At 35.9% G+C, this 17,062-nt stretch overlaps 1 long non-coding RNA gene across 1 annotated transcript; it reads right to left on the reverse strand.

Annotated features, from left to right (window-relative positions):
• Positions 1–1,104: 1,104 nt before the first annotated feature.
• Positions 1,105–9,469, reverse strand: LOC109095409. Its single transcript, XR_006155823.1, has 3 exons — positions 9,354–9,469; positions 7,481–7,617; positions 1,105–1,585 (listed from the first exon to the last, which is right to left on the reverse strand). It is a non-coding gene; the product is annotated as an uncharacterized LOC109095409 (long non-coding RNA).
• Positions 9,470–17,062: the final 7,593 nt, after the last annotated feature.

The raw sequence follows: 17,062 nt of genomic DNA on the forward strand, positions 1-17,062 counted from the left end.
ACAGATCTGTCACCAGCTGCTTAGAGTGTTGCTCAGTTGATGATGGCTACCACCACTGCGCTTTGTGTTCCGCCCTGCAGCCACACAGACAGGCCTGATTTCTTACAGTTACTCTCTGCACGGAAAACTCTTTGTTTACACCTGCAAACACATACCGCAGTCTCATCTTTACCATCAACGGATGTATCAATGGCATGCTGCAGGCATAAGAACTGGTCTTAATGCTCAATAAATTGCTTTAACATTCATCACCTGGGCCGCAATACTCTGCAGTGTTGATTTAACAGAGCAATATTCTACATTTTTCCTGGTTGGGGCACATGGCGTAAATCACCCAGCAGAAGAAACAGCTTCCTCCTGTAATTGGCCGCAAGTTGTGCCTATCCGATGAGACGTGTTGCAGCACAGGCTGTAACACGAGGAAGATTCCATACAATAACAAATGCTTGGAATCGGCTCAGTATATAAGTTACATAGTTTGGAAATTTAAACTTGCAATCACAAAATAACCTTTCTATTTTAAGTTCATGCTATCTTTTTTTTTTTTGTTTTTGTTTTAATTAACGTTTTCTGTTGTTTATTTTTTATTTGTAAATATAATTATTTACAAATCTTATTATATACAATTTTTAATATTTTTTATTGTTTTTTTTTTCAAAGAAGTTATTACTTGGTGAGCATAAGACACTTTTCTAAAACATTACCTTTTGAATTATCAGAGTGTGAATAAAATATAGTATATAAAGTATAACTCTAAAATATATCAAATAAATTCATTGTTATTATTATTATAATTATTATTATTAATGGTCGTAGTAATAATAAAAAACATGAAATATACAGTACAAATATGTAAAATATATAATAGTATATATTTTATTTATATTTTATTATACTTTAGATTTTATAAATTAAATTAGATTTTCTATAAACATTTTTATTTCTATTTTTTTTTACATTTCTACTTTATTAAATATGCATTTAAATGAAATAATATAAAATCTTTTTATTTCAGTAAATTCATATTTAGTAAACAATTACGAAGAATGTGTGGAACATTTTTAATCACATTCTTTACTATTGTAACATTGATAATATGTGCCCATCAATTCAGTTTAATGCATTCTCGAATTATGATAATTATCATTTTACTGTCTTGTGAATTTATGTGTGAAACTAAATTTTAAATATAAATTGCACTTTGAAGTGTGACAGAAAAACATTAGTCTGACACCTGTAATCATAACTCTATGTATCCACTGGAATGACCGACCAATTTTTCAGACCACTACAAACACATGAAACACTCCTATGTTTGCCTGGGGTCTGACAGTGGGCTTTGATTGAGATTTGGGGGTAATGTAGCAGCCAGTCTGAGCCTCTGAGAACCGTGACACTAAAACAGGCGCAGCGCAGACTGTGCGCCACACAGAGAGACAGCAGCAGCATCCGTCATCACCACCATTACCCTTTGTTGTAGCCAGTCAGGTGCTGAAAGTCTGGGTTAAAGAGCATTCACCAGAGGTAGTTCTCTTCCCTTCTCCGATTTCCTTAATCCCCAAATTAATTCCCTTTTATAGAGCCTCTGTAAAGTAAAGGATATTTTTGTATCAATTACAAAGCAGTCTGTTTTACTTAAACAATCTCATAGAACTGACCTTGAGAAGGGAGCAAATTTTAGACAAAGTCAGCCTGTAGGGAAATTGATTTTTTGAAAGATTCAATGTGAGTTTCTTTATTCCGAAACACGCTAAACTTTCCTAAACATGCTAAGCTTCTACAGGGGTCTAAAGAATCATCAACAGATTAGCATTGGGCAGTATGATGACATATACTTTTTGATGGTAAAGTGTGGCAGCCAGCAGAGTTTGATATACAGTTTTGCTATCACATGGCAGATACTTTATATAGTCACAGCTATCGGTGAACAGGACAACTTTACAATATTTACACTACTGTTCAAAAGTTTGGGGTCGGTAAGATTTTTTTTTGGAAAGAAGTCTCTGCATTTATTTGATCAGAAATACAGTAACGTTGTGCAATATTGGTATAATTTAAAATAATTGCTTTCTATATATTAAAATGTATCTTTTTTTTATGTTAAAGCTGAATTTTCAGTAGCCATTACTCCGGTCTTTAGTGTCAGATGCTTCATTTTTCAGGATTCTTTGATGAATAGCTTGTTCAAAACATCAGCTTTTATTTGAAATAGAACAGTGCATACATCTTTACCATCACTTTTGAATCAATATTACTATAGTATTACCATAGTATTATTTTTCTTTAAATATATCAATAGTTATGTTTCCATCCAAAGATTCAAATTCAATATATCCAACAACTCAAAGAGAACAAAACCGTCACTTCCTGATAAACTGACACCATATAGGCTTATCACTAAGAAAAGTAGGAGAAACCACTAAATATAATAATCTTCATATGATCAATTACTTGCGCCTCGGAGTCAAGTTATCCCGTCCCATTGTGCAAAGTCACATGACTTTTTTTGATGCGCAAGGTGGAATTTATTCTGAAAATGTGTTTCCATTGTAGTTTATGCAAATTTTTTCTTCATCGGATAAAAAGTTTATCCTGCTCAGTTTTTTATGCGCATTTTTAGAATTTATGCGCATCTTGGCGTTTCCATTCAGCGTTTTTAATGCGATATTCCAAAATGCGCATAAAAATAGGTGGATGGAAACATAGCTAATAAACCGACTTTTGAACACTAGTGTAAAGAACAGTGATGTCCGATTGCACATGCAGATCTTTCAACTAAAGGAACTAAAGTAGATTTCATTTCAGAGTAAAACTGCGAAGAAATAAACGCAAGAAGCCATTTGAAAGAACCATCTGGGTGAACAATTCACTTAAATGAATCAGACTTCCCAACACTGGTGCAGAATATTCACAGTGATGACAATCAAAAAATGTTATCGCACATCATCGAAAAACATTTGAAATACATTTATTCTTTGTACACGGCCACAGTGTGCTGAACATAAAGGCTTAAGTTGTCTGCAAGCACATAAAACACAAACATGCAAAAGGCCACCCACAAATATGTCTTTCATAACACAGTTCCCATCTTTGCTGATAAGCTCAGAGCCAAAGTAAATACGAACTCACTTTTCCACCTGCTCAAGAACTCGAGAGTAAATAGTGCAAGTGTGCGCAAAGCAGTTGGTCAACAGTTGTCTCTGATATTCTGCTTGTAACTAATGGTAAAGTCAAGTATGTAGTCATTTGTTGGTGAACAAAACTGACGCTGTGAACACACAGAACTATATTTTCCAACCACATTCCAGAAGGACAATGATAATATGTATAGAGGCACCGTTAAGATTGCATCCTAACTTTTTTGGTCTTTAAATCATGCTGAAGATAGATTTGTTACCTGTCCAGCAAGCTGAGGGAGGTCCGTGACCTTTCATTCACTGAGAGTTTTATGATCTGTTAGGTTCAGCTCCCAGGAATGTTTTGATTTAGCACTTGTAATTTCATTATCAAAGGTCACATCACAAAAAAACTGAAGCTTTATTAGTTCTACCTTAAATCCCTTCATCATTCAAACCTCCCTAATTATACCTGCACTGACTAGCTCTCAGTTTCCCTCTGTGAAAGATGAGTCATCTCACACCAGACAAAAAGTATCTTCCCCTGATGTGATGATGACTATTACATGAAATGGATTCTTGAACTCCTGTGGCTTATTTAGTAAACAGAAGAGCGAAGATGCCTGCCACTCAGGTTAAAAGAGGGAAAAATCCTCAAGCTTCTTTTCAAGGGGATGAGAGGCGGAGTGTCTTAGGGCCGTGTCGAAAGACATCTGATGGAACGGAAGCATTGGCAGGCTTTGTTGTCTGGTCAGATGGCACCCCATCATTCCACTCTGCAATGACCCCTAACGCAATAACCTTGACTTAGACTTGGACTGCTAGGTTTTTTAGTCTGGTTTTGATGCACAAGAGTCACTATATGCAATAGCTCCAAAAAGTATTTTGGTGTTTAAACTGTATGAATGCATTAGATTAAAAGAAAATAAAGAGGCATCGGTCAATATATGAGCTTTTCTCAGAACTAACGTTTTTATGTTTTATGAACAAACATTTTAGTGGAACTATTAAGTCAAGTTCACAGAGATGTCTTAGCAGAGTAATCACAAGTGCAGTTCATCACTTTAACTAAGTGTGAAATGCCTAATGTCTGACAGCCAAAAAGTTCTGGTTGAATAGTATATCTTACAGTATATCAAATTTTGAAAAGTAGATCTATTACTTTATCATTTAAAACCTAATAAACTAATTTTTTGTGCTTGTAAAGCATGCTTATGTTATCTGTGTTGTTATCTAATGCAGTGACATTCATACATTTTAAATGTGGCTTAAGTGTCAAGATGCACTATTGGGCCACTTATAATCTGACAAATTGCACAAAGCTGTAGCTTTCTGCATTGTTGATTTAAAATAATTTCTAGTAAATAAGACAGATTCCCAGAAATGTTGGATAACTATGCAACTACAATGAAACACTGGTGGAATTCCTTGTCAAAGTGTGAAGCATGCACTGAGAGAAACCACTTTCCTCTGCACAAAGCACTGTTTTTGGAGAGGAGAAACTGGAGGATTGATGACCCCAGCTGAAAATCATCTCCCACATTTGGCTGGGGTTCAAAAGCACAAATAACCATGGAAACTGCTGGCTCAATGATCCGCATGTTGGTTTCAAACACACCGGCTGTGCAGTACGTGGATGGTACAGTGCTTCACGCATAGTAAACAGACTGAGGAGTTACATCCTGGGAGGCAAGATGGACCCCAATCAAAACATTCAGCATTTCTTAGAGGAATACTGAAAGAATACCTCAGATCTTTATATGTGTATAAATAACAGGCCAATAATATATCGTCATAAAAAAGTAGTGTCATAGTGTTTTTTATATATATATTATAGCTTTTTAACAACAAAATAACCAAGCATACATTTTTTTATAATAATAATATACACTAATATATAAGATAACAATATATTAATATGCACTACCAGTCAAAAGCTTGGGGTTAGTTACTAGTTTTAAAATAAATTAATACATTTATTCAGTAAGGATCCATTAAACTTAATAAAAGTGACATTAAAGACATTTATATTGTTACAAAAGAATCCGGTTTCAAATAAATGCTGTTCTTTTGAACTTTCCATTCATCCAAGTATCCTTAAAAAAGTAACATGATTTCCATAAAAATATATAGCAGTGCCACTATTTTGAATATTAAAAATAACAAAATAATAATAATGATTCTCGAGCACCAAATCAGTATATAAGAAGGATTTCCGAAAAATCATGTGACACTAAAGATGTAATAGCTGATGAAATCACAGAAATAAATTACACTTTAAATATTATTATTGCTTAATAGTGTTTTAATAGTGCATTCAGTTCAATTAAAAAAAGCTATAATCTGACAATTTAGCACAAAATAATGATAATAATAATAAACATTGCATAAAAAATTAACACTAATATGCAATAACTATGTCAAAACTACCTCAAACAAGTCTACCGAAGGCCTGTCCTACTGTCTGTCACCGTGGTAGTTTTTAAACACACAATGCTGTCTTTCAGGCACAGCCAACTTAGTCATTTCGAAGTGGGCAGCAACTGAGTAGTCTAAGGTTTAAACTGCTACCATTAGTGGTTTCTGGGCCAAGCTTGTATTGGAGAGAGAGAAACCCAATCTGAACCATTAGCCTGAGTGAAAGCCTTTCAAAATACATTCCGATCCATGCACAATGAGCGCGTAACTCTGCGATACATTCACATCTTTGAGGTTTCATTAAACAATTTACATGCAATTGGCTGTGTTACTTGAGCTCACACAAGCTGAATGATCAACCTCAATGGTTTGTGTGCAGGGTGTAAATGTGCCTGAATGTGATGTTGTATAAACTCGTGTAAGGATTTGATTGAATGATTGAATAACCACACTGTCTTTGAAGAGATACAGAGCTGAGCGGAGTAAGCCATGCACAACAAGAGATATATGAAATTAGCCAAACAACAATCTCGGAGAAAACAGGAATTGTGTAACACAACCATTAACTTCCACTCTACATTTATCTCAACGTCTGGCAGGTTCACTTTACAAAGAACATTTGTCTGCTCTGTAGTCGCAAACTTTCTTGGTGAATTAGTTTATGTAAGCAGGGAAATGGACTATGATGTTTTAAGACTGACAAGGCCATGAAAAATTAACTTGAAGTCTTTTAAATCTTTCATGATTGTACTTATTTTCCTAATTATACAACATGTTGTTCCATATCCACTTCGCAAATAATTGTGTGTTATAACCTCACAATTAATACAATTGGTTGAGAAACATTCTGCGCTATCTAATGGAAGATGTGCAGAGTTTTTTAACACAAAAGGTGAAGTTTGTCTTCAGAGCACATAACATGCCTTGGGCAAGCATTTCGCAAAAACCTTTGCGGAACAATAAACAAGACGCTGGATCAGACAGAGTTGAAAATGTGAAACACAGATGAGTGTATCTGTGAGGTTTTGCTGATGGAAATTCCCCTAGTGGTTTGGTGAACTCTCGTTAACGTATCACCTGCAAATGAAGACACACTAATCAGGGTATTTAAAAAAATAAAAACGTCTTAGGGGTTTTCACACAAAGATGGACAAAGACACTGCACCAAACCGCTTTCATCAGTCATCATCATTAAGGAAAATTCAAGATGTTACGACCGTACAATCCTTGGCCTGAAAAGAAAATCGAGGGTTAATTATAGGGTTAGTTTTTATCCCTAAAAATAAAATAAAAAATGTACCCTCATGCTGTTCCAAACCTGTTCTTTTGGAACAAAAAAGAAGATATTTTGAAAACTGACTCAGTGTGTTTCTGTCAATTATGTGTGGGAGTAATCTTTTATAATATTTTCTTTTATATTCTGCAGGAGAAGATCAGTCATACATGTTTAGATCAACGTGGTGTCTGTTTGAAGTTTTTATTTTAACTTTAGATAATTAGTATCAGGATGAAACATGTTCTTCTGTGACTTGCAAAATTTATGCTCCACTTTCTGGACGAGCTCCAGTTAATTGCTATATACAGTACATAAATTAAACACGTACACACATAAGATAAAGCCCTATAGAATGTAATGCATGTTATGCTTTGATGCAACTATGCATGTTAGGAATGCTTTTGACATTGCATGTCAAAACACAGAGCGCAGTTTGGTAATCTTTAAAACTTTTCAAGCTAGTAAAAAAAGGACAAAATTTGATGAAAAACCTGGATGTTCATTTTATTTTTTTAAATCCCACTTGCCTTGTCAATTGTTTGCAATCTCCACACCTCATGTACACGTCACAACATGAATGTGTGCCTCGCTACTGTAATGCATCAGTGAAGTTTTGCCATCTTTTTCAAAAAATGCCCAGGAGAGAATTTCTTGTTTTGGTATTGCTCACCTGACAAAAGCAACTTTTAAGGTGTGGTGGATGAATGAGCTTGCAGACCGCGTAAGCCAGAATTCTGTCGGCTCGCATCTTAATCCACAGGTTGACACTTCTCTAAACATCACGGAACAGCAATTTTTCTCCAGCCTCTGGGGAACAACAAAGACAACAGGGGTTAATCAAGAACTCATTGCTAATTAATACAATTCAGTACATTTCAACAAGGAAATTTCTCAACTAAACTAAAATGCCCGTTCTAATGCAGGCCACGTCTTGCCTTTCTTATGCAGTGACATTTTAACTCCTGACATTTGCCTCATAATAAAGTGTGTGCTGACAAATGACATCAACACATTACATCAGCTCTATACAACCAAGTACAATGATAACTCAAAGACGCAAAACCAAACTGTCCCACACATCCGACAAAGAACACAGTCGTCAGTGTCTCACAACATCTCAGGCCTTTAAGTGGAGATAAGAGAGTATGAATGAAAGTGTTTGTACTCAGGCAGTGCAGGCCATTGACTGGGCGAGATGAGAATCACCCTTCCCCTTATCAGAGCCCTCAAAGCGAACAGATCAGGCCGATAGGGAGGCAGCACAGCTCCACAATGCCAGAGATTGCACAAGACATAAGGGCAGTTGCAAAGAACAAATGCAAGAAGCACAGTCTCATGTAGCCACATTCCCTGTGTTTTCTGAGGTGAGACAGCGGCGCAGCTGAAACAGTGCAACTCCAGTCATTTAGATGGTGTGATTCAGTTATGCTTAATAAATTTATGTACAAGTTACAGAATTCCTCAAAGTAGGAATACAGAAAAATTCCATTACCATCACGGGGTGATCTCGAATTTGCCATGTGTATGTGTGTGTGTGTGTGTGTGTGTATATATATATATATATATATATATATTGTGCCCTGACATCCAAAAATATCTCATTGGCAGGTCAATGCCTGGACATCGTCCTGTGTGCTTTCAGTGGTACCACTCCTAACAGGTGGTGTATTTTCCATGGCCTGCTTTGGAACACCGCTTCCTGGGAACAACCCAATTTACGGAAAATAACAAAACCACTGCTCTCAGGGGACGTCCTCCAACTTCCGACCTTTCCCAGAGATCTGAAAAGATGAGTCCAAGCAACACACACATCTTTCCTCATGCATTTATAAGAAAAGGAGAAGTCAGCGTTTCTTCTACTTTTGACACTTGTATGTCCCTGTTTTTTGTTTTTGTTTTTTTCATTAAAACAATTATCATCTTATTTTCTTCTCATTGTTCAACAAAGTGTGAAACAGATGTAAATCATTTCAGTATTTACTGTGTGAATATTTTATTAATTTTCCACAAAGATAAACAATTTTGCCTCAGAAAGTTTTATCAAAAGTAAATTTTTGTAACTGTCTTTCTTTACTAATTATAAATTTTGCCTAATTACGAAAAGGGGGAAAATGTTTATTATTATGTATATTCAGAGTTTTTAAAATGATATTTAAACTAAAAAAATAAATAAAGTTAAATTAATTATAATTAATTATATTACAAATTAATATATGTATATTATATATAAAGAAACACACACAGGCGCGAAATAATTGCGCACTTTTATTACAGACTTTTCCCTTGTTTACTAGTGTTAAAAAAGGTTGGAGTAAACATTCACACCGGCCCGATATGAGATACCCTTTGAATGAACTATTATTGTAAGATACAAATTTTAAAAAGTTGTTATAAAAACATTAGGTTGAACAATCGTCAACCTAGTAGAAACTAACTGAAGGTGTCATTTGTTTGATAGTGAGGTTCGTCTGCTTATCTGACTACACGAGTTTGCAGTGTATTATATGCTGATCATAATGGACTCGTAATTTGAGTGGCCTCACCTGCTTTTATTTGAGGTGATACAGTGATCTTGCATCTCTCGAACTTGTTCGAAGCTCACACAAGGATGTATTTGGCTTTGGCCGCATCTCTTCTTGGTGCTCTTGGTATATTGGTGGAGCTCCCTCTAGTGGCCAAGAGTACAGTAGCGCTGTCGTATAAAGGCCTATGCATATAAAATTGCAGGAGACACAATGAATCCCTTCATTATCCTGGAATGTACTGTTTTACTATAAAAATCCTTATTTTATTAAATATCATTTTAATCAGTTTACTATAGGTCTACAGTATTGTTAATTGTCCAGCTTTATTTAATTTTGTGTATTATTTATTGTTTTTTATTTTAGAAAACCAAAGCAAAGAGTGATTACTGGACAGTATGAAGTCACCTGGAACATTCCAGTCATTGACAGCGTGACAGCCATTTGCTATGGTTCTGCTTTCTCAACTTCTCAAACATTTCTAACCATCAGTCTAACAAACACATCTTATCGCGCAGATGGGGGGATGGGGGGGGCATGACATATGTATATACACCCACCCATCAATCAATCTGACACTTTATGGTTGAAAACATTTTCATTATAACATGGAGAACACAAACAAAACACTGTTTGTCTACTCGTTTTGCCACGGCTGTGTTTGTCCATAAATCAATGCCTGATTCACATACAGATATGCTGATGCATGGATGCACTGCTTACAGATACATGTGTAGGGACCTGGGGTCACATGTTTTATAGAACACTAGGGATTGTTATTCATGGATTTGACTGTGAGGGATGCTCATAGACAAAGCAAATCGATTACAGAGCTGTCCGAGTGCAAATAAAGATTTTAAAACAAAGTTGATAAGACACTTCTCCTCAATTCTTGACATTACAAATATAAAAAAAATGTAAACTGCACTATCATTCTTTTTGTTTCATGCCACTAGTTGAAAGCACAAACCATCTATTATGGAATGAAGAGTGCTGATACATTGTTTACATTAATATTTGTGTGACAGATTCAAACGGATGAGTCTATGATGATATAAATAAGCCCTTGAATTTATTTAGCTTGGACAATGTCCAAAACAACCTTTATAGTTCATGCTTCAGACTTACAATTATTTCACTGAATAGGGATCAAAGGAGCCATGCTGAAGCTGTTTGCATCATTTCTGCAGTATAAAAGCCCTTCTTAGTTACTCTTGGGCATTATGCTTAGCACAAGCTCATTAATAAAACTACATTAAGGGCACAGAGAATGCAATCAAGCCAAACATATTAAATGTAAAAGCTGAAGGCCTTTTGTTTGTCTTTTCCATACTGTCTACCTCAGATAAAGAAATCAGTTCCAATACCTGAGCATTCTTTTTAAGTTGAGCCAGTAGCACAATGCCCTGTATTATGAATTGCGCATGAGTAAGTTGCAATTATTGAACCCAACAAAGGATATTTTTATTTGTCTAATGACGTATTTACTGTTGTATAAGTTAAATGATACTCATTTCCTAAAGTGGTAAAACTACATTAGGCCTTGCATTAAAAAGAGATCTTTGAAACCAATGAAGCGCTCTCTATCATTATTATTCGGTTGTATTGTGACACTAATGAGGGAACACAATTGTTTTATGTCTTAAAAGCTCTGTGATTTTCTTTTTTTTAAATTGGACATGTATAGAGCAGTTTCTGCGCATTTCCTATTATTTCACCCCAACGATACAGACTAAATAAATTACATTTCTATGTGGTATAATTATAAGCTGTGATGCATTTACTCAAGGATGATTTCAGCTTTAAGATGCGAGTGAAAATCTATTTTTCTCACTTAATTAAAGATGGAATAGTTGAGAGAACGGGAATGGAATGTGGGTATAAAGAAGATCCATGAAACATGGAAAAAGATAATCATTATTCACTTGTGTCTTTGTGCATAGAAAAACATTAGATATGAAAGGAAAATTGTTGAGATGATTTGCTGTCGGAAAACTGCATTCCATTAAGCTCTTATCATTTATTAAATACTATGGAAGCAGTAATGTTTCTCTGTTATTGTTATTTTTTTCCTCTCTCTTGGTGCCTACTTATGGAAAAAAAAAAAAAAAAATAGCAAAACATTATCTTTATTTAACTGACCTGATGGTAAATTCAGAGGTCAGTTAATTTTTATTATTTAGTTATTTCATGCATGTTACCTCATGTTATTTCATTTAAATAAAACATATGAGGTCCTTCCCCAGTGTCATTTTAGAACTACAGAGAGACAATTGTGATGTTATCATTTTTCCTTTATTTTAATTCTAAAAAGTTATTAAATCATTCATAGAAAATAATTAAAAAGATAGAAAGGATAAGAGTGTGCATGTGCATGGGAATCAAAGTAACCTATCCAGCAGAAGATATATTGGAAGATGAAATGATTAAAGACAAAAAAAGTTTGACTTCACAGATCCAGAGATGATGAATCAAATCCACCCAATGCCTGATTAAATGACAAGCTTTCAGTACACCAGCATAATGTTAAGCTATATTAGGCCACACCAAGGCCTCATCTCTGAACCATATTTCCGTGAACAGATGCATTGACCTGCGGGATCACGGTCAGGTGAAGAACTGCTGCAGACCACCAAGATGCCTCTAGATTTATTAACTAAAGCAGGGATTTTGTGGAATAACTCGGATTCAGAACTCCAGGAAGACATTTATCCAAAACTATCCAAAGAACGGTTTAGAATCTAAGCTTATGCATGCTTGGCTTTACAGTTAAAAGTGTCAATCATATTTTTCATAGAGGCATCATCTTTTCATTTACTCTAGAATGTGCATAAGCTGGAGCTGCCTTAAATGTTTTTGTTTTTTTGAATGATTTATGATGTCATTCTTGTCAGTTTTTATTCCTGATGTGAAATGTCCTGTAATGTGTCACCTGTCTTGGATGGATGCCTGTAAACATCTTTCTCGATTTACTATGACAGGTAAAGAGATGTGTTGCGAAATATCTATGATGCATAAATGTGTGTTACTCATGACACCTCCACACCAGCTGGATAGCACAGATAAGGAAAATCAGCCCATATAGGCATTACGATAACAATTTCACACTGCCCATGCCTCAATCCTTCTCCAATTTACAAATAATCTCAGATTGGTTGTACTTCCGCACTGGATAAATGAAACGCCTGAGATTTGATTCCAGAACTGCACCTGAGAAGATGACAATTGCACGAACACACACACACACACACACACACACACACACACACACACACACACACACACACACACACACACACACACACACACACACACACAGTGACTCAAATGAAGGAGCTCCATTTATTGATGGGTTTCCTCATGAGCAAATTCCTCTCAAATTGCCCCTTGCTCTTCTGCAGACCACGCTGTCATGCACACCCTCACCACAACAGTGAAATATTGTACACTTTTTGTCTACACAAGTAACATTAAACAAATTTTAATGACCAGAAATGTAATATTTAGTGTCCGCCATGTTTCTGTTAAGCATGGCGGGAAAGACAATTAGGTAAGTATTTTTTTTTTAATGTTTAGAAATACTATGAGATACTTTAGATATCATATCAAATATGTTAATTATATTATTATATATTTTATATTAAATAACAATTAATAATACATATTGTTTATTAAATTATGATTCATAACAATAACAAATAAAATTTTTATTTTGCTTTTTTTTTTTTTTTTTTTGCTAGCCATCTCTTACATCCAAGTGTATAAAATGTCATTCTTGTCGATGAAATGTTGTTCATTTGGGATGTTCTACAGTACATGTAGTGTCTTGATTGAGTCTCTTCTTTATTTAATATAGCATGTCGCAAATGCTTTTGATAACAGATGTTTTAATTGTGTAATAGGCTGTTCTATTCAGAATACCATCTTGTATCTTTAACCAAAAAAAAAAAACAAAAAAAAAAAAACAGACATGTGTAAGGGAATTTGTTGTTTTTTTTTTTTTTTTGGCTCCACTATGGCCCTCTCCAAGAATAATATTTCACTACCTCCACTGAAATCGGTGTAATTATACCTATTACAAAGAGATAAAAATCAAATAGGAGCCCTGACTTACTGTTTGTATCTGACACAACATGACTTTACTGTAGCCGTATTTTAGATGAATTATTATGGATTATTGCAAAACACAAAGGTATGCTCGAAAGAAATATTTTGTAACAAATGAATGCTTTGTGAGGAAGATAAACAGATTAACCCTGTTTAATTAAAACAAAACAACCAACAAATGGATTATTCTCACGCATAGGGATTACTGGTGTTGCTATGTTAAACATAGATAAAAACCATATAACAAAGCTCTCTAGATGGAAAAAAGAGCCAAAATTACTAGTCATTATACCAAAAGCTGACTCTATATCTTTGTTTTTATTACAATTTTTGATCCTAGAAGATATTGACACCCTATAGTGGGTCAAAGGTTTGAACTCTGTGCTCTCTGATGTTTTTATACAGGCACTGTGTTTTTGCTCATGCTGGAATGGAAAATGTGAGCATTTGATGGGCTGACACTAAAACAGGTTACGCAAGTGTGTTGTGCAAGTGAGCATTCCTTCACCAGCCACAGGATAGTAATTAAATGAACATACAGCCCTTTAAAGCAAATCCCTCTCTCTTTATGATCTGAGCATTATTATAATTCTGTCTCAGTGGATTTAGAAAAATCCACTTCCAAGAAAAGTTTAAGATATCTTGCCATTTGTAAACTTTCCTTCAAAACAAAGAGAAAATGTGTTTAAATCATTTAATTATGGATGCATATAGGACACTGATAGATTCAGATACATCTAAAGAGTTTAAACCATTTATACTGTATATATGTTTCTGGTGTATTTTCTGGCCAGGTCTCCCCTGGAAGCTTTTCTGAGCAGACAACAACAAAATAAATTGTATTTGTTGAATTTGTATATTTGTTTGTTGGATTCCAACATCCTGCATGTTTCTGTCATCACTACCACGCAGACTGATTGATGAAAGCGGACATAAACGGATAGTGATGCCCTTGTTCTGACGTTAGGCAGCCAGACAGCCTGTCAATGACAGTGCCAACAGCCAAAGCAATTAAGAGTCATACTTTAATGCTGACCTGAGGAGCATTGGAAGGTCATCTGAGGGGAACCGATGCCTAACTTCAAGGCGTTTGAAGTACAACACTTGTGACCAGGCACTGATGAAAGCCTTCGATTTGACCCAGCTGACCACAAACAGGTAAAGATCCCGCCTTTTATCTTCAGATTCCCGTTTTGGATTAAAGGGTAGCTCGGTGTGAGTACCAGCTTTACAGAAACTGCCTTTGTGCAATTCAATTTCATTTAATTACTACCTCTTTAAGTTTATATTGACTGAGCTCAGATGGTTTACTAGTTTCATTGATTGGAGGCAAGGATGAAGAACAAGTTTGCTTCAAGGGTGAAAAAAACGAATTTGTGAAGCTGAAGGCACACTGTTTAAAGATGTAAATTTCGGTTGATTGGCATCAAAGAATCAAAGCAGATGCTGCTGAAGGGCATTGGGATAGCACAGTAAATGATCCACTTCAGTAATTAACTTGCATTTTTGGCACAGGCACTTGCAGATCTCAGATATGCATTTTACATAACAGTTTTATTTATTTTATTTTATTTATTTTACTTTTGACAATCATTTTCAATAGCCATTCAAACTAATTATACCAGATATTGGGAGAAGGGTCTGGCTGCAGACTTGCACTTGCATTCTCAGACTTGCATTCTCAGACTTGCATTCTCAGACTTGCAGTCTCAGACACTTGCGCTTCCGCTAGTGACATCCGTCTTTTTTATTTTGTTCTATTTATTGATAACTTTTTGTTTGAATCTCTCATCATTTTACAACAGTAGCCAGGTGGTGAAGACAAGAAAAATGAAAAAAAATTACGAAGTCACTTGCACTCTCAGCTACCTGCGACATCACTTGCAATCGACACAAATCGTATGTGTTGCCAGTGGAGACAAGACGCTGTGGTGATTAAACGATTAAAACTAATTTAGTACCGTAACGTACAGGGTCCTGCAAGAAAAAGACAAGACCCGCAAATCCGCGGCCACAGAACAGCAGAATATGAACGCAATGCACAGAGTCTCTCGTTAAGCGTTTCATTTCCTCCCGTAGAAAATCATTATAAATAAAACGCATAGCTTAAAGGCATAGTTCACCCAAAAATCAAAATTATGTCATTAATGACTCACCCTCATGTCGTTCCAAACCCGTGAGACCTCCGTTCATCTTCGGAACACAGTATAAGATATTTTAGATTTAGTCCGAGAGCTTTCTGTCCCTCCATTGAGAATGTATGTACGGTATACTGTCCACGTCCAGAAAGGTAATAAAAACATCTTCAAAGTAGACCATGTGACATTAGAGGGTCCGTTAGAATTTTTTGAAGCATCGAAAATACATTTTGGTCCAAAAATATCAAAAACTACGACTTTATTCAGCATTGACTTCTCTCCCGGGTCTGTTATGAGCGCGTTCACAACACTGCAGTTTAGTGATATCCGGTTCGCGAACGAATCACTCGATGTAAACGGATCTTCTTGAACCAGTTCACCAAATCGAACTGAATCGTTTGAAACTGTTCGCGTCAACAATAAGCATTAATCCACAAATGACTTAAGCTGTTAACTTTTTTAACATGGCTGACACTCCCTCTGAGTTCAAATAAACCAATATCCCGGAGTAATTCATTTACTCAAACAGTACACTGACTGAGCCGAGCCAGATAACGAACGAAACATTGACTCGTTCTCGAGTCAAGAACCGTTTCTGTCGGACTCGTCCGGTTCGAGAACCGAGGAGCTGATGATACTGCGCATGCGTGAAGCAGACTGACACACAGCGCGTCTGAACCGAACTGGTTCTTTTGGTGATTGATTCTGAACCGATTCTGTGCTAATGTTATGAGCGCGGGTAAACCGAAGGCTTGAATCAAGGGCAATCATTGCCAATGAAGTCATTACGTCTAGCGCAAAAGAACTGGTGAACCGTTTTCGGCAACCGGTTTATTGAATCAAACTGTCCGAAAGAACCGGTTCGCGGAGAAGAACAGAACTTCCCATCACTACCGGTGATCCGAAAACCGAAGCAACCGGTTCTTGACTCGAGAACGAGTCAATGGTTTCGTTCGTTATCTGGCTCGGTTCAGTCAGTGTACTGTTTGAGTAAATGAATTACTCCGGGATATTGGTTTATTTGAACTCAGAGGGAGTGTCAGCCATGTTAAAAAAGTTAACAGCTTAAGTCATTTGTGGATTAATGCTTATTGTTGACGCGAACCGTTTCAAACAGTTCAATTGGTGAACTGGTTCAAGAAGATCCGGTTACATCGAGTGATTCGTTCGCGAACCGGATGTGCTGTGAACGCGCTCATAACAGACCCGGGAGAGAAGTCAATGCTGAATAAAGTCATAGTTTTTGATATTTTTGGACCAAAATGTATTTTCGATGCTTCAAAAAATTCTAACGGACCCTCTGATGTCACATGGACTACTTTGAAGATGTTTTTATAACCTTTCTGGACGTGGACAGTATACCGTACATACATTCTCAATGGAGGGACAGAAAGCTCTCAGACTAAATCTAAAATATCTTATACTGTGTTCCGAAGATGAACGGAGGTCTCACGGGTTTGGAACGACATGAGGGTGAGTCATTAA

Source organism: Cyprinus carpio, chromosome B11 (assembly GCF_018340385.1).
Source record: "Cyprinus carpio isolate SPL01 chromosome B11, ASM1834038v1, whole genome shotgun sequence".
Classification (NCBI taxonomy): domain Eukaryota; kingdom Metazoa; phylum Chordata; class Actinopteri; order Cypriniformes; family Cyprinidae; genus Cyprinus; species Cyprinus carpio.